Here is a 22,852-nt window from a genome sequence, read left to right on the forward strand (position 1 = left end):
AGACCCATTTTTATGACCCCCTCCCCCCCCCCCCCGGTCTCTCTTTAATCTTGGCCGTTGATCTCCCCTTTTAAATCCACCAAACCCCTAACCTTAGAGACCATTTCCCCATTCCGCCGCCCCCAGAATCTCTCAAACCTTCCCCTCTCCTCAAACCCCCTAGCAACCGCCTTCCCCAATTTTTAGTAAGTAACAATCTTCCGAATAAAGGGAAATCAAACATACTCGTCAATATTCAGACGGTTCCTCGTCTATGTACGTCCATAGCAAGATCATACGGTTCCGATTCGACAAGATTCTTCAGCCAATTTGTGATTCCAGGCAAAATTAGGCTTTGCCTGATTTTTCTCCTAATTTGGTTCTTAATCGATTCTGCATGCTCCTCTTTCCTTATTTGTGTTTGATTTATTGCGTTTCTTTGTTTGGATGTTTGATTTTGGCTATTATATAAACCCCCCTCTTCCCTGTTCCCTTGGAAGTTTGAACAATCACTGAAATAACTACTATTCTCTCACTCTCACTTGTCTTATACTACTCTGAGGCTTAATATCTTGGTCGGCTAAAAGCCAAGGCCATCGGAATTTGATTATCGGACCTTTATCAGTGTGAGCACTGCTCGGGGTTCATTTGAAACCCTTGAGAACTTTGACGCACTGAGATTCTTGGGTTTTGCTGCTCGTCTTGCTACGGACGTTTGAGATATTGCTGAAATTGTTCTTCTTGTCTACTTGTTTGTTAATTAGTAACTGGTTAGTCCCATGGCCTTTGTAATTTCATCTTTTGTTTGTGAACCAATGTGTTACCCTGCTATCTCTGCTACAACCCTATTTGCCTCAAGATTAGTTTGTGATTCTGAACTTTCCTCAACACTGTGACTTACCTAGTCTAATAACCTGGATTCTGGATTTCTTAAGCATGTTTTACTGCTCTGCGTATTTGTTGTTACTTATGTCTACTATCTACTGTGATCCTATCTCCCACTCCAGACCCTTGCGAGGAACTAATTCATTGCCCTGAATGTGTTCATATGCACTATCTCCCTTAGGTCATTCATGTGTAGCTTGTTATAATCATGTAATTTTTGAATGTCATCACTGCTTGAATCCCTAAAACAGTATGCCATATTTTTCTGTAATTCCATTGTGTGATCTACTCGACTCTATGTTTCTAAGTGTTGCCCAGGTCTTTTCTAGTATAAACTTCAAGGTTCAGCCTTTCCTGTATATGATTAATTAACACTAGGATTGATAATTACATATCCTGTTGACCTAGGGTTGATACTTTCGTCTACCATGAATCTTAATATCTGCTTGTCTTGTTAGCCTAAGGTTGACATATTCTTTGCCTACTATGAGCTCTTAGAATCCTTGTGATGCAGTTAGTGTCCATCTTGTTAAGTCTCATGATCAACTATGTATGTTTGCCCAAATTATGTTACCAGTATGATTGTTAGGCAAGGCTTTCCTATTAAAATCTTCATAGGAATATTTTACTCCACCCCCTTTTTGTGCATGATTTTGCTTGGCTGTCATATGCAGTTCTTTGAGTTGGTCCTATTTGGAAACAATATTTGCAGTGGTTTGGTGGTTTATGATACCTTATCTTGTCCCTGTTAATCTTGTTGCTTGCCCATATGTGTCTTTGATGCCTGTCAACTTCGCATGACCCTATCTATTGGTTGAAACTGTAGTTCTTTCAGTTGTGAAAACTAAGTGTTTAAATTACTCCATGCATAGTTCTATTACCTGTATGGCTAATCTAAATATCCATTAGCTTAATTACTGGAATTGTTTGGGCCTAGTATGTTGGGCCTGCCTTTGGTATTTGGGGTCTGAAGCACACTGACTACACCTGGAGTTTGGGCATGCAGTCCACATGAAGTTCTAAGTCTATTTAAAGGCCTAGATGTGTTACTAGGTTATTCTATATTTGTATTTGGGCATGTAATCATTCAATATGATCTGTAATAACTTGTAAAACTAAATGATGGGGAAATTAATGAAAAAGGGGGCTGGGGTATTCTAATGCTCACATGAACGGGTAGAAAATATACCTATAGGGTTTAATTGCCTTGTTTGATATTTGTTTTGACGTGCTTTGATTCTACACACTAATAGAAATCATGTCTATAGGAATCGCACGCACTTCACTTAGCTTGTCTAATACTGGTACATTATTTAAAGTATGTTAGCTCAAGTAATTACTACACTTGTTTCCATGTCTACTACTGAAGTAATTACTACACTTGTTTATAGGGATCAAACACCTTGTTTAACTATTAGGCAGCATGCCTATAAGATGCAATAATACACGCTTTTGATAATACTCATCTAGATACCATGACTATAAGGTTAATTAATTAATCAGCTGCTTCTGTTATTTTCATTATACTGCCCCGCTTAGATGACATGCCTATAGGGATAAAGTGTTATAAAATCAAGTCCAATTGTCAACTACTAGAAATAATGCCTATAGGATATTGTCACTCGCATAAGAAATAGTTTATGAAATCATGCCTATGGGATACTCTTAGCACGGAGTCCGATCACGACCCGATCGGCTAGGCCATCTCATTAGAGACATCAACCACAATTTCACTCAATATCAATACCATCGTCTTTAACACGGAGTCCGATCACGACCCGATCGGCTAGGCTATCCATTAGGGACATCAACCACAATTACCATTTCAATTACAATTTCCAGCACAATCACCACCATGTGTGCGGCATGGTGTCCGATCACGACCCGACCAGCTAGGCTGTCTTATTTGAGACATTAGCCTTTTTATATCAATTATCGTATTTCGTATTACTTTCACATCTTTTCATTTCATTGGCACTAATGGCCATAATTATAAGATCACTCTTGGCACGTTAGCCATATTCAGTATTTCATGCTCACCTTATCAATTTCAAATATCATTATCATCATCAACAACAAATACAATTCAATCAAGGTGTGTAATACACATGTGAGCAATTTAGTTGACCTACAGGTCCGCTTATTTGACTTTACTATTTTATTTTTATTCATGTTTCTGTTATTATTGTTTCATACATGTTTATTGTGAGTGTCTTGTCATACCCTCGTCACTACATCGTCAAGGTTAGGCTCGAGTACAAGGGGTCGGTTGTACTCATGCTACACTTCTGGACTTCTTGTGCAGTTACCGAAGTTGGTTCTAGCGGCGTGTAGAGGAGATCATGCTGAACCGGCTATAAGTAGGACACTTGAGGTAGAGCTGATGGCGTTCGTTGTCCCTAAAGTCCCCTTCCATTTTGTCTTTAATGTTTACCTTATCTCAAACAACTGTATATTTTTGTTCATACTTTATTTGTAGTACTCTAGATGCTCATGTATTTGTGACTCAAGATTTTTGGGATATGTTTAGTTTACACTACATGGTATTTATCATATTTCTTTCAGACTATCACAGTTTGTTATTATTAATATTTTGATTTAAATTGTTAAAACTGGTTAAGTAATTAGTTAACATTGGTTTGCCTAACACGTGAAATGTTAGGCGCCATTACGGCCCCGATGATGGAATTCAGGGTCGTGACATCAAGACTCTATGCAACATTTTTATCCTCTAGCTTGGGATGTTGTTGACAAGGAAACCAAGGTTACATGGAACTGGTTCTTAAGTTTGCTGCAGAATTCATTGGACCTCAAAATGGGAGAAGAAATAACTTTTATATCAGAATGTAATGAATCCATTATTTGACATTTTATGTTCTTTTAAAAATGCATTTCTATATTATGTCTTACATTTCTTTTTCTTTTCATTTATAGGGTTTGATTGATGCAGGCAAGATGGTCCTTCCTGAAGCCAACTACAGATTCTGGATAAGGAACATAGAAGCAATTTGGTGCAAAAGATGGGGACATGGAGAAAACAAGAAATATCTTTGGTGAGATGCATGGAGCACATATGAAGAAGACTTCAAGGATCAGTTAAAGAATATGGAGGAGGTTGATGAAGATGGAAAAGAGGTTGTTGAAGATTTGTTGAAGTACCCGCACGTAAGATAGTGTAGGGCATTCTTTGACACAGTATGCAAGAATTATTCAGTGGATAATATCCTAACTTAGTCTTTCAATGTATGGGTCTTGGTTGCCAGATACAAACCAATCATCAAGATACTTGAGAAGATCAGAATAAAAGTTATGAACCTGCTGAGGGAAAGAGAAGAGGAAGTTATGACATGGACTACTGAAATCGGTCCAAAAGCCATGCAACTATATCACTAGTACTTGAGGATTGCAAGCAAGTGTGCTGTGCATGGCAATGGTGACAATGGTTATGAAGTGAGTGAAGGAAGTGACAAATTCTGTATTCATATAGTTGTCAAAAGATGCACCTGCAGAACATGGGACCTAACTGGAATCACATGTCCCCATGCAATCAAGGCATTACAGTACAAGAAGACTGATCCCTTGACTGAAGTACACTGGTCGTACACCAAAAAACATATCTTCTAGCATATTCACACAAGATACAACCTGTAAGGGGAGAGAAATTTTGGAAAGTTGAATCAAGTCATGCAATGGATCCCCCAAAGTTGGTGAAGATGGTTGGCAGGCTCAAAGTTTAAAGAACAAGAGAAAAAGATGAAACACTCAATAGGCAAGGAGAATGGAGTCAGTCTAGGAAGGGAAGAGTAATGAAATGTACCACATGTGGTCTACCTGGACACAATGCTAGGGGTTGTGCGAAGGTAAACGATCATGATTTCAATTTTTACTTTTAATTTAATTTCTGATTTTTCTGTTCTGTTCTAACAATCTCATATAAAATAGCATTCAAAGGGAAAGCAGTCAATGGGTGCAAGGAAGAAGGGCTAGAAGGCAAAGATGCAAAGAGGTTTAATAGATGAAGACAGTAATGATGAAGTGCCTAGATCTCCACATGTTGTAGATATACAAGCTGAAAATGAAGTACAACAATCAGCACCACAGGCCATTCAAGCAAGCCAAACAAGTCAGCCAAGTCAAGCCTGTCACTATCAATTTATGCCAACTTCTTCCGTGCAAAGGCAACTTCCCACTACCACTGCCAACCCTGATTTTTAATTCCCTGACTTTGATTCAGATGATGATGCCCCAGCTGTAAGGCCAAAGAGTTTTTCAGAGGCAAAAACAAGACTGCTTATGAGGCAAGAACAAACCGTACCAAGAGCAACAAGGCTAATCAACTTTGTTGGTGATTCAAGTGGGTTGAGTCATCCATAATCTCTACCATACTCACCAAAGAAGCTCAAATGGAATGGTAAAAGGGCTATAACTGGAAATCAATCAAGTGAAAAGAATGGCAAAGTTGAAGGCAAGAAAGTTTGATGGCAAGACACAACGCTAATGTGAATTGGGCTCTTGTTTGGACAGTTAGTTGAATAGTGAAAGTTATTGTAGTTGTTTTGGAAGTGTTTTGATTACTGATATGACAGTACAATTATTTTGGTAACTACTTGTTTGGTTGGTGACCGGTGGATGTCAAGTTATCACTTGGCAGTGACAATTTTTGGCATTTATAACACGACATCCAATTTGTCTTCTTTAATGTATTATGATAGATGGTTGTTGTCAAATTTATGACATTATGCTTGTTATTAAATCATATCCAATTATTCTTGTTGATTATGTTGTTAAAAATTTGGAGGTTTAGTAGAGAATTGAAAAAGAAATAGGAAATTATGAGTAATTAGAACTCTAATTTGATGTTTCATATGGCCAAACACGAACGAGAAAAATAGTAGCATCACCTCCTGATTTGTAAGAAAAACGCATCTCATAGAATGACATTTTGAGAAATTAGGAACTAGCTTTCAGTAAACATTATTGCTAGAGTGCAAGTAAGCAAACAAAAGCCTACTAAGCTTACATACATCACTGAAAATCTTGCATACATTACATACATTACTAAGCTTACATGCATAACTTCATCACAAAAAAGCTTCAAATGCATTACTTGCAATTTTATATCTGCAGATTCTTAACCAAACATAAGCCTACTAAGCTAAACCAAACAAAAGCCTACTAAACTAAATCAATAACTGCTACTTTACTTCATCACAGACGCGACAAAGAATCCCAGAAATAGTGCCCATGAAGCAATAATCAACATCTTCAAAAGTGAAACTCTTTCTTCTAATTTTCCGACATTATTAGCTTCAGATTGGTTCATATCTTTCATGGAAATTACTTCTTCTCTCAATTTGTACCTTTCAATATTAACAACATCCAACGACGACGTTAATCCTGTTATTTCAGTCATAGCACTATCGCATAATATTTTATCTTCCCATTCCCAAAAATCACAAGAAATTATCTGTCAACCCCATTCCAAACGACATTAGTTAGTTGAACCAATTAAACTTTGAGATCGAAATTATAAGAAACATAGGGGGGGGAAATTAACAATCAACAAAATTCGCAAACCTTGGGCCTCGGGCATTTATAGAATTTTCTACCGGGGTTAGCTGGAGTACTTGAAGTAAAATGGTGGGCTTTGAGACCACATCGACACCTTATCTGTGATGAACTACCAGCCTGAGGCATTTATGTTGCAGTGAGAAGGAAAGAAGAAAGCATGTATAGGGGTTGAATTTGGTTGGGTTCCTCTTTTATGAATCCTAATTTTCCCTTTCCATCTATAATACTTTTAAAAAAGAAGAGCACTAAATTTGGGTTTCGGTTAAACGGGTATGAATACTGTCCGGGCGGATAATTCTAACATGGATATGTATTTGTGGGGGTTTTTAATGCTGGGATCGGTGCCACATGGAAGTCTGTTAGAGTAAAGGGTGAATGTGTTTACTTTGTTAACGGTGGGGTTAGTCTTGGACCGTATTCGAAACGGAGAAAAAACATCAACAATAGACGAAAGTACAGGGATAATATTAGCTTTTTTCCCTAAAAATAAAATAATATCATCTGCTTCTTTTCAAATATGATGAGCAAACATATATTTCAGCAGCCACACATGCCTTCCATCAAATTTTCATAATTCCTTTTACAGTTGAAGAATATTACATTTCGTCAAACCATATCTGGGCGACAGCAAACTAAGCACATTAATCTCTATTTCCCGCAATTATCTGTTGGGATCGAAATAACCAGGGCATCATGCAGAATCAAACAATTATAAATCTTCAATGACAATAAATCAGACGACAAAAAAACTATAAAAAAGACTTTATTATATTGATATGAGTTTGGTTAGTTGACCTACATATGATAAAACTAATATAGAATTAAAATTTTGAGAGAATAATCTCCCCTTTAACAAAACTCTCGTAATGACTACATTGTGGACTCTATTGTGTTTTTGTGTATGAAGGAGGGATCATCAATTTATAGAGTTACACAACTGTCACGATCTCAATTTCCCACCTTAGGATGTCGTGATGGCACCTAATCTCTAAGACTAGGTAAACCAAACATACATTGAAATAATAACTTAAACATCAAATTAAAACTGTTAAACTATCAAAACAGAATCTAAACGGTACAATTGTCAAAAACTCCCCAAAACCTGGTGGAATCGAGTCATAAGCTCTACAAGAGTACGCTAATACTCTCGAAATACAGTATTGTTTTGTAACAAGAAATAATCAGTAATACAACTAAAGCAGAAGGTGACTTCGAGGCCTGCAAGCGTCGTGCATGTTTACCTTGAAGTCCCCGGATAAAGCTAAATGATCACTAGCGCCCGGCGCGGGCAGATGTACATGGATCTGCACAAAAATATGCAGAAGCGTAGTATGAGTACACCACAACGGTACCCAGTAAGTATCAAGCCTAACCTCGGTAGGGTAGTGACGGGGCCAGGTCAAGATACCTACTAGGACAAGAAAACTGGATAGAATATAGCATAGTCTAATAATGAAAAACGAGGAAATAATTGACAGACAAGCAGTTCAATGATGTAAACTAACAACGGAAATTGAAGCGATAAAGGCAACAAGTAGTGAACACATGAAGAAACAACAAGTAGTCAACACAGACAATTACAATTAAGACATTGAAGAAAATAACAAGAACTGTTCAACCAACAAGACTCTTTAGCATGGAATGTACAACAAGAATCACAACTAAGGTACCGCCTCATAATCATATATTACAATTTCAATCACAATCCTTCCTTATATCACTGTGTGAGCCTTGCATCGATTTTTGAAAATATTTTCTCAAAAAAGCTACACGCATTTTAGCCCCCTTATCTCACCGTGTGGTTTTAAGTAATTTCCTTACCAGCAACACGCGTATCAATTCCCACATTATCTCACCGCATGCGTATCAACCCCTGTCCTTATATCACCGCATGCGCATCAATATCACAACACAATATTCAACTCGCACCACATGTGCCCATATTCTACAACACTTGCCAAAATCAATAATACCGATGTCATCACAATATATAGCCCATGGCTCAATTACAATATGTACAAGAATCTCAATAACAACAAAATGAATGAGGAATGCTCATCAATTAACAACTTCAACCTCAATGTGATAATGACTTCCATAACTTCAACATCAATAACTCAATCAAAAAGATATTCCACGAAATAACAACATCAAGTAGGAGTAATTTAACAAATAAGGATTAACAAGACAATAAGAGAGGTAGTAACTTCAACTAAAGCATATGAGAGAAATTACAACAATAAAAGGTATAACAAATACTAACATCATCAATTAGAACACGTGAGAGTAAATTTAACAATAAAAGATGTAGCATGTTATAACAAATTCAAGTAAAGGCATGGAAGAAGTCTAAAAGTCTAAACTAGTCAAAATATCACATATAGCCTGTGTACACACTCGTCACATTGTGCACACGTCTTCCACAAAGTACAATTAACACAAATAACCCAAATCCTAAGGAGTAGTTCTCCTACACAAAATTAGGCAAGATACATGCCTCAGCTCGGCCGAATCAACCCTCTAATATAGATTTTCCCCTAAAATTCGCTACCACACGGCTCAAATCTAACCAAAAGCGACTTAATATTATCAAACAATGCAAGAGAAACCAATTACAATAGATAGAACTTTGATCTTTACACAATTTCCATAAAGTTAACAAACATCAACCCCGGGCCTGGCCGGTCAAAACTCAGGTCCAAAGATAGTTTTCGACTACCCATAACCCCACGAGTCCATATATGTGTTTTGTTTTCAAATCCAAGTCCAAATCGACTCTGAAAACTCAAATCTTCATTTTTCAAAACTTTGAGAAAAATTCCCAATTTTACTCTTTGATTCTCATAAATTTGATGTTAAATCTAAGATATAATCATGAAATATAGTTGAAAATTGATTATAATTATTTACCCAATGTTTGTAGATAAAAATTCCCTCTCCAAATCGCTTTCTACCGAGTCTAGGGTTCTAAAATAAGAGAAAGTGATAAAAATATCCTGACTCTCTGCCTCTTTTGTTCAGTTACAGATGTAGCAATTGCGACAATGCCGAACCCTCACAATCGCAAAGGGAATCGCGCAAACGAGGCCACTGACAACCTAAGAGGAAGTCACAAATGCGACATTGGCTTCGCATTTGCGAAGCCTGCCCTCATCGCAAATGCAACACTTTTGTCGCAAATGCGAGCCTACCTTATTCCTGACATTCTTCTCAATTGCGATCCAAGTATCGTAATTGCGACACCTGAGACCCCCTACTAGGATCGCAATTGCAATGCTAGTGTTCATAATTGCGACACCTATGGTATCAGCATACCAACAGTCATGTTTAAATTGAAAACCATTCTAAAACACGTCTGAAACTCACCCGAGCCCTCGGGGCTCTAAACCAAACATCAATACAAGTCTAAAAATATCATATGAACTCGCTCGCTTGCTTGATTAAAATACAAAAATAACATCTGAAACTACGAATCGGACATCAAAATGCAAGAATTTCAAAGAAAAGTTCAAGAACTTCTAGAATTACAACCAAGCGTTTGAATCTTATCAAACCAACTCCGATTGACACCACATTTTGCAGACAAGTTGTAAATAGCATAACTGGCCTATTCCAAGTGGCAAAACCAAATACCGAACCTGATAGCTAATATTCAACCTATAGTCAATCTTGAAAAATTTTCTAAATCATAAATTGCTAACTTTCGATAAAACAACACAAATCAACCTACAGACCTCCGAATTCAATTTCAGGCATACGTCCAAATCCAAAATTACGATACGAAGCTATCGGAGCCATCAAAATACCGTTTCGGGGTCATTTTCACAATAGTAAAACTTTGATCAACACTTCTAACTTAGGCTTCTAAGCCAAGAACCAAAAGGTCCAAATCAACCTAAAACCCTCCCGGAACGAAACTAATTAACCCCGCAAGTCATAAAACCTCTAATACATATGTGAGAAGCATCAAAAGGGAAAACGGGACTCAAATACGCAAAATGACCGGTCGGTTCGTTACAACAACCTTTACTCCAAGAAAGTGATCTGTTAAATATGGAAAAGAACTATATTTTCTTTTAAGGAAAAGTAAATATCAATTATGGGAAACTCTTTTTTCTTCCTTCAAGAAAATACGAAATTAAATACGGTAAGAAAATTAGGGCAAACCCTAACAGTTTCTTCTCATTAATTACGCCATTCTGTTATTTCTTTTCTTCATAAAAGAAAGATAAAGATTTATATTTGTTTATTTACAGAAAGAAAAACAAGGAAGAAAGAAAGGGGTGAAACTCAAGGGATTGGATCCCCTCCACCACTATTTTTTCCATTAAGTTTCAATAGAGTGCTTGATATATGCCACGTGGACAAAAGATAATCAATGGTTTGGCCTTATTTTATTAGTCATTGTCACGACCCAAAAATCTCTTAGTCGTGATGACACCTAACCCTATTGGTAGGTAAGCCAAACATAGAATAAGGTAACTCAAATGATATATTATTAATAACAAGAAATAAAATGACTGAATTCTATACAACCGCCCAAGGACTGGTAGTGCAAGTCACGAGCCACTATGATTTAGATTACAAACTGAAATGAAGAATAGGTACAATATTTGTTTGAAATTTACATAAATAGAGTTTAAGTCCTAAACTACCATGAACAAGGGGTAGCTTAAATCTAGAACGATGGAACATCTTCAGTGCAAGGCTTCATCTTCCACAGCTACGCAACTCCAAAATCTGCACACAAAGTACAGAAGTGTAGCATGAGTACAACCAATCATATGTACTCAGTAAGTATCTTAACTAATATCGGTGAAGTAGTGATGAGGTTTTAAGTTAAAAGATACTCATTTTTTTATTTTTACCTGTGCAGATGATAAGCAGAAAGAGCAATATGAGAAAGATACAGAAATAATCACGTAAAAATGAAACAAGGATACAATTGACAGAGGGCCCCAGAATATCATCACACCTCAGTTTCACAACACAATACGAAAACAGGAATCAAATACAAGAATAATCATAATACATCCGCTCCGTTGCGGTGCGTAATCCGATTCCACATATATAATGAACACTATTGCGGCATGCAACCCGATCCCCAATATCAATAAACACTCTTTGGCATATATATATATATATATATATATATATATATATATATATCAAATATTATTGCGGCGTGCAACTCGATCTCATATAACATTAAACACTCTTGCAACTCGATCCCAATATACATAATAATACCTGTTGCAGCGTACAACTTGATCCCAATATACAGTACTATCTTATGATACCACAACAACAACCAAACGCGGGATAAGTTCATAATGTACATGAAGAAAACGAACATGCGGTATTCCACTAGGAAATTCAACTCAGCAGAGTAAGATGAGCAGTCCAATATCGAAAGCTAGTCTACCGTATAAAATGACACAAATTTCACAAAGCATAACACACAATCAATCTAAAAGTCATCTAGTCCGGTTAGAAAAAGAGAGTAGAACATAAAACGAGTAAAGATATTTGTCAAGTAGAAATAGGGATTAAACGAGGAAATTCAATATACGAAATTATGTCGGAAGTAGAAGCATGTAGCAAGTGAAGGCATTGAATAAGTGAAGGTATATGGTAAGTAAAAGTATATAGTAAGTGAAGACACGTAGTAAGAGAAAGCATGTAGTAAGTGAAGACATGTAGTAAATGGAAAGCATGTAGTATGTGAAGACATGTAGCAAGTTATGGCATCTAACAAGTAACTCACGTGACAATTACAGTATGTAACATGTATGGGATAATAACGAGTAAAGGCATGAATTCGATGGGGACATGTAGCAAAAGTAAATCAAGTAAAGCATAGGTGTACCAGTAACAGATAAGGTAAAGACATAGCTATGACAGTAACAGACCAAAGAAAAAAACATAGAGGTAACTTCGAAACTCAAATGGAAGGCATCACGCAAACAACAAACAATAATAGAAACCAAAGTAAATGAAAAGTAAGTGCTTAACGAATGAGTAATTATAACAGGAATCCAACCTCCTTTCTTTTCTGCACGGTAATAACTAACAAAACAATCTCATTTCACACCACATGAAAATACTCATCGTGCCAACATCATATCAACCACACGAAAATACCCATTGTGCCAAACATAGACCTAAGACCCCAATCATCATCTCTTAATATGAATAAAAAAGCTCAAGTAATATGACAATAACAGGTATAGATATAGATTCCTGATACTACGATCAAGTTAAGTATGCAAACGAATCTCGAAAATAACATATTAAATCCTTTTCAATATGTCATATGTTCTAACGTGATTTTCTAATATAGATAATTGAGTTTACTAGTCATATATTTAAATGAAGCATAGGTTAAGGGATTATCAAGTTCAACGAAGGCACAAAGAAGCATATAATTCCTCCTCCCGAGTATGGAAACCCGGGCACATGCATATACGCTCGTCACCTCGTATATGCATCACCCCGCATGTAGCAAATAATATCAATTAGTAGGAAAAATTCTCCCAACAAAGCTAGGCAAGATACTTACCTCATTCCAAAATACAAGCAACAATCAGTCACGACATTTCCCTTTAAGACAAGCCTCCAACCAATTGAATCTAGTCAAATATCGTTCAAATAATTCAAACCAATCTTTAAAAACTACCCACGAATGAAAAAGGTTCAATATTTATACATTTTGAAAAAGTCAACCCCGGGCTTGTAGGGTTGAAATCCGAGGTTCAGACAAAAAACTCGATTACCTATTTACTCCAAGCCCGGATATATAATTTATTTTGAAATCCAACCTCAATTTGGCGTCTAAATCTCAAATTTATAAAATCCTTAAATTCTACCCAAAACCCCCACAATTTCTATTAAATTCATAGATTTGATGTTAAAAACTCATGAAAAGTAATTGATTCATTGAAAACTAGTTAAAGATGCTTACCAATAAATTTGGGGAGAAAAAGTACTACAAAAATCGCCACTAGAGTGTTTAGGGTTGAAAAATGTTGTAAAATAAGCTAAATCCCGACTTTTCTCTCTTTTACCCAGTTGCAGGTATTGTTCTTTTTCGTAATTAGGAAGCCCGCTTTTGCGAAATATTGATCGCACAAGCGACCAGTGCAACAGGTACCAAGAAGTCACAATTGCGACAAAATATTTGCATTTGCGACTGCCCCTCATGCGCATTTGCGATCAAAGCTTCGCATTTGCGAAGCTGGCCAACCTTCCCAAGTGTTGCAAATGCGACAGGTACATCGCATTTGTGGAGCTCCCATAGTCCGCATTTGTGATCAAACCTTCACATTTGTGAAGTGCCCATTCCCAGCTCCCTTCGCAGATGAGAGCAGTCACTTGCAAAAGCGAGGATTGCATTTGCGAGCAGTATTCTCGCATTTGCAAGATCTGCAAGTTGACACCAGCCTATGCATCAGCTATTCCAAACTCATCCGCAATGCATCTGAAACTCACCCAAACCCCTCGACCTCCAAACCGAACATGCACACAAGTGTAATAATATCTTACAAACTTGCTCGCTACCTCAAAAATTATCAAATTAACACTAAATAACAAGAATCGATCATCAAAACTCAAGAATATCAACTTTAAAGCTCATTTTCACAATTCTTCACATAATGCGCCGAAATGCGCCCGGGGTCACCCCGGACCCCAACCAAACGTGCGTACAAATCCAAAAGTATAATACGAACCTATCAGAATCATCAAAATATCGATCCGAGGTCATTTACTAAAAATATTGACTGCGGTCAACCCAAGCCTCTTTTAAGTCAAAATTTTCACTTTCTTCAAAAGTTTATGCAAAAACTTTCTGGAAAACGACACGGATCACGCACGCCAGTCAATAAACATCAAATGAATCTATGGGAGATCTTGGGACACTGAAATTAAAGTTAGTATTCAAAACGACCGGTCGCATCGTTACTGTCATGCCCCTTAATCCTCTCTATTAACGCAAAAAAAAAAAAAAAAAAAATCAAAAATTATATTCTAACAAAGTGAAGGAATCGTAAAATATCTTCCTTGCTTTATATAAAACACGGAAGGGAAACTTAAACTTTAAAGGACATGAGTGCTAATTTTATTTTTATTACCTTTATAATGTATTACCAAGTATTTCTTAATTGTAATTTAGTTGTATAATTAAAATGAATGCCTTCTGACATAACATGTGATTTCTCGACGTAGTTTTATTCTGATTAACTTTAATGCTTTCGATTTATTGGTAAGTAATGAAGTTCATTATTTGGTTAAATTTGAGTCGGAAGAGAGAATGTTAATTGAGTTCTGACATATTAAAAGAAAAAATAAAGTATTGAAAATTGTCCAATAAAAAAAGAATTGGGGTAAAGTGGAATATAATCCAAGTGTACTACAATTATAAACAACTTTAAAGTACAACTACGCACACTTATTTTTATTTTAATGTTTTGGTCAGAAACGGCAACTTCCACGGTATGAAATTTTAAAAAATAGTTACGCTAAAAAGATTATCCTGAATATTTAAACAAAATCCAAATCATTGATTATCTTTTGTCCACGTGGCACATATCAAACACTCTATTGAAGATTAATGGGCAAACTAATACCGGAGGGATTCAATCCCAAACGCAGCTATCAATCTTAGCTTTACATTCCCATAAATCCAAAAATAAAATTAAAAGATGAATCTTTATTTTGAAGTGGCAGGGGTGCATTTGGATGTCAGTACTTCTAGTATTTATAGTTCACAGGCTTGCTGAGATAAGCGTGGCTGTCAAACCGTTGCAATTTACTTACGTTAATGAGATTTAATGGGCAAGGAACGTGGGTGTAGTGTGGAGATTTAATAGGGAAGAAACGTGGGCATATAAAAACAGGGAAAATAATTGAGCAATTACTCAGAATTAAAAGGGAATCAAAATGGAGAGATAAAAGCCAAAAAATTGACAAAAAGATAATTTCTTTCTTGGCCAAATATATATGCCATATCAGCTTGCCAATTCTCTACTTCATATATAGACTAGTGAAACTTGACCGCGCTTCGCGCAGTCATGAAAAACCTCATTGAAATACAAAATAATTACAGTAATTTTTAAATACGTATTAAAATAACCAAAGTAGGCTTTCGCAAAAATTAGTTATGAGTATATCTTTAAATTAATTTTCAAAAATAATGTAAACCTTTTGTTTCCTCAAATGTATTGGAAATATTTGTAGACATTAACACCTGAAAGTTCCTTTTCTTGATGTTATTAGAGTTACTTTCTTCTAACTTGCATTTTGTATTTACAGCATTTTGAGCTTGGGAAGTTGGGAAGGTATGTTGTAACGAACCGAATAGTCATTTTGAGCTTTCGCATTTCGTTCGGGGGTTTGAGATCTTGAATAGTTTCGTATGAGGTATTGTGAGTTGTGTGTATGGTCGGTTTCGATTTTCGAGCGGTTAGGGATGAATATATGGAAGAATGATTTTCATTTTAGAAGCTTAAGTTGTAAAAGTTGACCGGAGTTTGACTTTTGTGTAGATGAGTCCGGAGTGAAGTTTGATGGTTCCAGTAGCTTCATATTGTGATTTTGGACTTAGACGTATTTTCGGATTTAGATTTGGAGGTTCGTAAGTTGATTTGATACTTTTTGGCCAAAGATGGAAAGTTAAAGGTTTGGAAGGTTGAGAGATTTGACCAAGAGTTGACTTTACTAATATCGGGTTCAGATTGTGATTTCAGGAGTTGGTATAGTTCAATTGTGTCATTTGAGACTTGCATGCAAAATTGGAAGTCCTTCTGAGTTGGTTTGATATGGTTCGACATGAGTTTTAAAAGTTGAGATCAAACTTTGATGAAATTCATTTTCTTTGATTTGCTTACTCTCTCACCTTCACGTACTCATCACTTGTTTGAAATAGCATAATGCTTATAATCTCAAAATAATCTCATTCCTGAACTTACGTCGATTAACTTACGGCGAAACTTTAACATATGAAAATGCGGGATGTAACATCTCATTTCCGAGCTTCCATCAATTTACTTATGACGTACTTTCACGTATAAAAACATGAGGTGTAACAGTTCATTAGGCTTGAATTGATGTGCGATTCGTAGTTTTGATGTTGTTTGGTGTGATTTGAGGCTTCAAGTAGGTCTGTCATGTTATGGGACTGGTTGGTGTGTTTGGACAGGGTCCCAGGAGCCTCAGGTGTGTTTCGTATGGATTTCGAGTCTTGGACTGCGGTTTTGCTGGTATCTGATGTTGTTCATGACGATCGCGACTAGTGCTTCGCGTTTGCGTAAGGTAATTTGGAGGCATGCATAATTTGTTCATCGCGTTCGCGGAGCTTGGGAAGTCAGTTCTTTGCAATCACGAGAAACACTCCGCGTTCGCGTAGTAGGGGAGACCGACTGGGCATCAGGCTTTTTAGCCTTCGCATTCACGTAGTCACCGTGGGGTTATGCATCATGGTCACGACTGGTCTGTCGCGTTCGCAAGAACGTTTTGGTAGCTGGGTGATTTTTGTCTTCGCGATCGCGGTGAGTAATACCTTGGCAGACCTATATAATACTCTATTTCGAGGGCTTTTGTTATTTTATCACTTTTAGAGTTAGAGAGCTCAGTTTTGGACGGTTTTGGAGGAGATTTTCAAGATTTGGATCAGGTAAGTGTTTTTGACTCGAATTTGTCCATTATTCATGATTCCATCTTTATTTTTATTATTTAATTAGTGATTTGAATTGGAGAAATTAGGAATTTTTGTAAAAGCTTTGCTAAAACATAAGTTGATGATTTGAAGGCCAATTTGGGGTCGAAATTGGAGGATTTTTGTATGGTTGGACTCGTATCGGAATGAGTGTTCAGAATTTGTGAGTTTTGTCGGGTTCCAAGGTGCGGGCTAAGGGTTGACGTTTTGGTTTTCATTAAAGATTGAAACTTTATTATCCGAATTTGTTTCCCGTGGCTTTTATTTATGATATTAAGTTATTTTGGCTAGATTCGAGCCGTCCAGAGGTTGTTTCATACGGGGAGGAATTTTTAGAGTATTGATTTAGGTTCCTTGAGGTAAGTATCTTGCCTAACTTTGTGTGGGAAAAAACTACTCCGTAGGATTTGGTTTAATTGCACTATTTGAATTTTGTGAAAGACATGTACATGAGGTAACGAGTGTGTACACGACCTTGTATGTGGAATTTGACTAGTTTAGACTTTTAGACTTCTTATATACATTTAATTGAATTTTTCATTTCATGTTCTATCTTCCATTGACAAGTTTTTTCTTATATGCATTTAATTGAATTTGTCATTACATGTTCTATATCCCATTATCAAGCTTATTCTTATTTGCTTTAATTGAAGTTGTTAGTACTTGTTCCATCTTTCATTGTCGAGTTACTCTTATATGTATTTAATTGAGGTTGTTATTACATGTCATTCCTTTCATTGTTAAGTTATTCCTAAGCAATTAATTGAAGTTGAAGTTAGTGGGAGCTATTAACCTGTTTTAGTTGAAGTTGTTGTTTTTATGGAGTATCTTTCAATGTTGAGTTATTTTCTATTTTATTCTGTTGTTATTGAGATTCTTGTATACATTGTGGTGGAGCTACGGGCTATGTGTTGTGGTGACATTGATATTGTTGTTTTGGAAATGTTGTGTCCTATAGGCACATGTGGTACGAGTTGATATGTCGTGTTGTTATGATAATGGCATATGTGGATTTGTTGTATGGATTGATTTTTGTTAGGCAGAGCATAAGGATGTCATTATTTCACTATTGTTGAATGTGCAGAGTGATACAAGTGGTTGTTGATATATTGTCTGGACGGAGTGATACAGGTTTGACTATTGATATATTGTTTGGGCGGAGTGATACAGGTGGCTATTGATATATTATCTGGACGGAGAGAACGGGGAGGGGGGGATTGTATTTATTGTCTGGGAGGAGAGATACGGGTGGCTAATAGGATATTATCAGTGTGGTGGGATAAGGGTGACTATGCCAGGGATGATATGTGGTGGCCGGGGGGCATATTATCGATGATATTTGTGTGATGGTGTGATTTTCCTTATGTGTGTCATCCACATTATGTGATTTGTTGTGTTGTTTCCTATAGGTTACTCGATGTCTTTAATATTACTTGTTGGCTTGGGCTGTAAAAGTACACTTGCACATGCATACATCATAACATGTCATTTATACCAGTTCAGGAGCATAAAGTTTGATATTGATCATGCGCATATATTCTTGTATGTCTGCTTTCATTATGATAGCAAGCCTGTGACCATGCCAGGCAGATTGAGATATTGGCACGTGAGTTGTCCGTGCGATTGTGATTGATAATGTGGGCATGACGTGCCAGGTGTATATGAGTTGTGATTTGGGATTCGTGGCTTATGGTTACGAGGAGTGGTAACTCGAAGTGAATTTTTTTGTGAACCTTGTGTTAGAACGACTTGATTATTTGGTTATCAATTGTTTTCCTTAATTGGTTTCACTGGTGCTTTAACCGTGTTCGGATTACTTTACTGTTTTACCACATGTTTATTCTTTGATGCCACCTACTGTTTCTTGCTTCCATTATTAGCCTTATACTGATATACTGCATAGGTTATTATGTCTATTAGGTGTCTTGACTTGTATTATCTCGTCACTACTTTACTGAGGTTAGTCTTTATACTTACTGGGTACCGATTGTGGTATACTCGTGCTATGCTTCTGCACATTTCTGTGCAGATCCATGTGTTGGAGGTTGTGTACCTAGGCAAGTATTAGCTTCCTCATCATGAGGATTCAAGGTAGAGCTGCTCGATCACCGCAGTCTCTTGGAGTCCTTTCCTTACATTATTACTGTCAATTCTCTATCCGAACAATATTATATTTTGAGTTATTTTTATTATTTCAGTAGAGTTCGTGACTCTATACTACCTAGTCTTGAGATGATTATTGTGATTATTGCCACTTAGGCTTGTATCACTTTTATTTCAGTATTTATATTAAAATTTACTTAAAAAATATCATGTTAATTGGTTGAACTGGTGGAAGTAACTGGCTTACCTAGTTTTAGAGACTAGGTGCCATCATGATCCTTAAGGTAGGATTTTGGGTCGTGACAAGTTGTTATTAGAGCTATAGGTTCATAGGTTCTACGAGTCACGAGCAAGTTAGTAAAGTCTTGCGGATCGATTCGGAGACGTCTGTACTTATCTTCGAGAGGCTATAGAACTATTAGGAAGATTACACTTCTTTCATTCCTATCATGCAGATTTATTGATTTCGGTGTTTGAGCCTTTGTATTTATATTCTCTCACAGATGATGATGTCACACACTACATAATCATTTGAGCAGACACCCGCGCCCCCTACTAGAGTCGCGAGAGGTCGTGGCCGAGGTAGAGGTAGAGGAGGGGCACAGGCCGCAGCTGGAGCACATGCTAGAGCAACAACTGAGGAGACACCAGTAGCTCCGATTGGGGGACAAGCACCGGAGGCGCCTATTGCTACCCTCGGACTTTAGGAGACTTTAGCGCAGTTCCTGAGCATGTTTGGTACATTGGCTCAGGCGGGGTTGATCCCAGTTGCTCCAGCTACTTCATAGACTGGGGGAAGATCCCGGACTCCTGTCCCATACTCCAGAGCAACGGGCTCATGTTGGTCAGGTTTTAGGAGTTATGCTGGTACAGCCTGTTATTTAGATTCTGCATGAGGTTAAGATAGAGGCATCAGAGGAGGAGTAGAAGAGGCTTGAGAGGTTCAAGAAGTATGATCCTCCTACTTTTAATGGTGCATTCACTGAGGATGCATAGGGTTTTCTGGACAACTGCCACCGTATTCTGTGCACCATGGGTCTTGTGGAGGTGAGCGGAGTAGCCTTTACTACATTTCAATTATCAGGGGCGGTATATAGGTGGTGGCAGGCTTATGAGGAGGGTAGTCAAGCTAATGTAGTGCCACCCACTTGGACGTAGTATTCTGAGATGTTTTTGAGGGAGTTTGTTCCCAGATCCTTTGAGATGTGTGGCGCATAGAGTTCAAGAAGTTGTGTCAGGGTACTATGACGGTGTCAGAGTATTCCATAAGGTTTAATGATTTGTCTCGTCATGCACCTGCTTTGGTTTCTACAGTCAGAGAGCAAGTCCGCAGATTTATCGATGGGCTCAATTATGGTCTTAGATTTAGCATGGCCCGGGAGTTGGAGACTGATACTCCATTTTAGCAGGTTATGGAGATTGCTAGGAGGTTAGAGCGTACTCAGGGTCAGGAGAAGGAGGATAAGGATTCCAAGAGGCCTTGAGGTCATGGATGATTAAGTGGATTCTACTCTTCGGCTCTCACCCATCATGGCGGAGGCTCCGTAGTTGGCCAGTCTAGTCCGCGTTTCAGACTACTCATGGTGTTCCAGCTAGTTAGGGACCTCAGATTACTCATACGGGACAATCATCTTTTTGTTCACCTCCTCCACGGGGTTCCTATAGCAGTTATTCTAGTTATCCGGCATAGACTCAACACCAACAACCATACCCAGAGAGGGATTGTTATAAGTGTGGCGATACTAGGCACAACATGAGAGATCCTACACTTCAGAGGAGTGGACTTCATCTAAGCACTCAGGCTATGGGCTCTACTCCAGTTACTACTCTACCTGCACAATCATCTAGAGGTAGAGGACAGGCGGGTAGTGGGCATCCTAGAGGGGGAGACCCGACCCGTTCATATGCTTTCCCTAGTACGGCTGAGGTCGCTGCACCATATGGTGTCGCTACATGTATGGTTTCAATTTGTCATAGAGGCACGTCAGTCTTATTTTGATCTGGTCCTATTTATCGGTATGAGTCCTCCTATCTTGGTTCATATATAGATGTGTTTCGTGAATCTTGTACTTCGTTTATGTGTTTGCACCTGTTGTGAGATTCTACTGTGATAACTTGTGTCTACCGTTCTGGTTTGGTAACCATGGAAGGTTATGAGACTTGGTTGGGTTTTCTATTACTTAATACAGTAGGTTTTGATGTGATTTCTGGGTGGTTTGGCCACGACTTGTGATTTAGGTGATTTATGGGTATGGGAAGTTGGTTATGTGTTGTGATTGTGTTCTACGGATTGAGTTAGTAGAAGGTTCTTAGTTATCGGGATGTTTATCTTACTTGTGATTCTGAGTTGAGGATGGGGATCTTGTGTTCATTGTGGATAGGTATGTTTGAACCGGGCTACGTGCCACGGTGGAGTTAAGTTACGATGAGATTTTTGTGATTAGTTGTATGCATTGATTTTCCCGGGTGGAATGGATTCGTAGTATGATACCGATGGGGAATTGTACCTGTTGGACTTGTTTGATAGTTCTCTCATGTGTTTCTCTTTCTATATTCAGTCATATTCGAGTTATGCTTGTTGGGTTTGGATTGCGATATATATGCCCATGTGGCGTTTGGTGTGGCTTGTTGGTTGGGTGAGTAGTTATGAGTTTTACATGTTTCTTATAACATTAGTAGTGTTTTGAAGGTCTAGGACAAGGTTTTAGTTGTTATGAGGCAATCTGCCAGTACTGAGTTTGGTAATGGGCAGCTATTGTGGCCAGAGTTGTTGCCATAAGCATATGGGTGATGTGTTGTGTCATGTGGTTATACCGTGTGAGCATACTTATGATTTTTTGCAGCTGGTTGAGGTTGGTACAGGGTGTATGTGTGGAAATCGAGACTTTGGGGGGGATGCTTAGATGTTGAAATTTGGTTTTAGGTTTTTTGGTTAAGGTTGAAGTGATAATCTTTGATGAGATAGTATTGTCGGGCTTATATGGATTGGGGTGACATAGGATCACCCGTGAGTATATGTATGGCGAGTTCATTTAGCGATTTGATGACTGCAGAATGGTTCTTGTCCCGTTTGAGGACGAACGTTTGTTTAAGAGGGGGAGAATGTAACGACCTGATCGGTCCTTTTGAGCTTTAGCATTTCTATTGGGGGTTTGAGATCTTGAGTAACTTCGTATGAGGTATTGTGACTTGTGTGTGTAATCAGTTTCGATTTTCGAGCGGTTCGGGATGGATTTGGAAGAGTGATTTTCATTTTAGAAGCTGAAGTTGTAAAAGTTGATCGGAGTTTTGACTTTTGTATAGACGACTCCGGAATAGAGTTTTGATGATTTCAGTAGCTTTGTATGGTGATGTTGGACTTAGGCATATGTCCAGATTTGGATTTGGAGGTCCGTAGGTTGATTTGATACTTTTTGGCGAAAGTTGAAAAGTTGAAGGTTTGGAAGGTTGAGAGGTTTGATCGGGAGTTGACTTTGTTGATATCGTGTTCAGATTGTGGTTCCGAGAGATGGTAATGTTCTGTTGTGTCATTTGGGACTTGCATGCAAAATTGGAGGTAATTCCGATTTGATTTGATATGGTTCGAAATGAGTTTTGGAA

At 37.7% G+C, this 22,852-nt stretch overlaps 1 long non-coding RNA gene across 1 annotated transcript; it reads right to left on the minus strand.

Annotated features, from left to right (window-relative positions):
• Nucleotides 1–5,889: 5,889 nt before the first annotated feature.
• On the minus strand, nucleotides 5,890–6,930 carry LOC107763052 (uncharacterized). Its single transcript, XR_012698034.1, has 2 exons — nucleotides 6,442–6,930; nucleotides 5,890–6,331 (listed from the first exon to the last, which is right to left on the minus strand). It is a non-coding gene; the product is annotated as an uncharacterized LOC107763052 (long non-coding RNA).
• Between the last annotated feature and the right edge of the window lie 15,922 nt (nucleotides 6,931–22,852).

The sequence above is a fragment of the Nicotiana tabacum genome, chromosome 13 (genome assembly GCF_000715075.1).
Source record: "Nicotiana tabacum cultivar K326 chromosome 13, ASM71507v2, whole genome shotgun sequence".
Classification (NCBI taxonomy): domain Eukaryota; kingdom Viridiplantae; phylum Streptophyta; class Magnoliopsida; order Solanales; family Solanaceae; genus Nicotiana; species Nicotiana tabacum.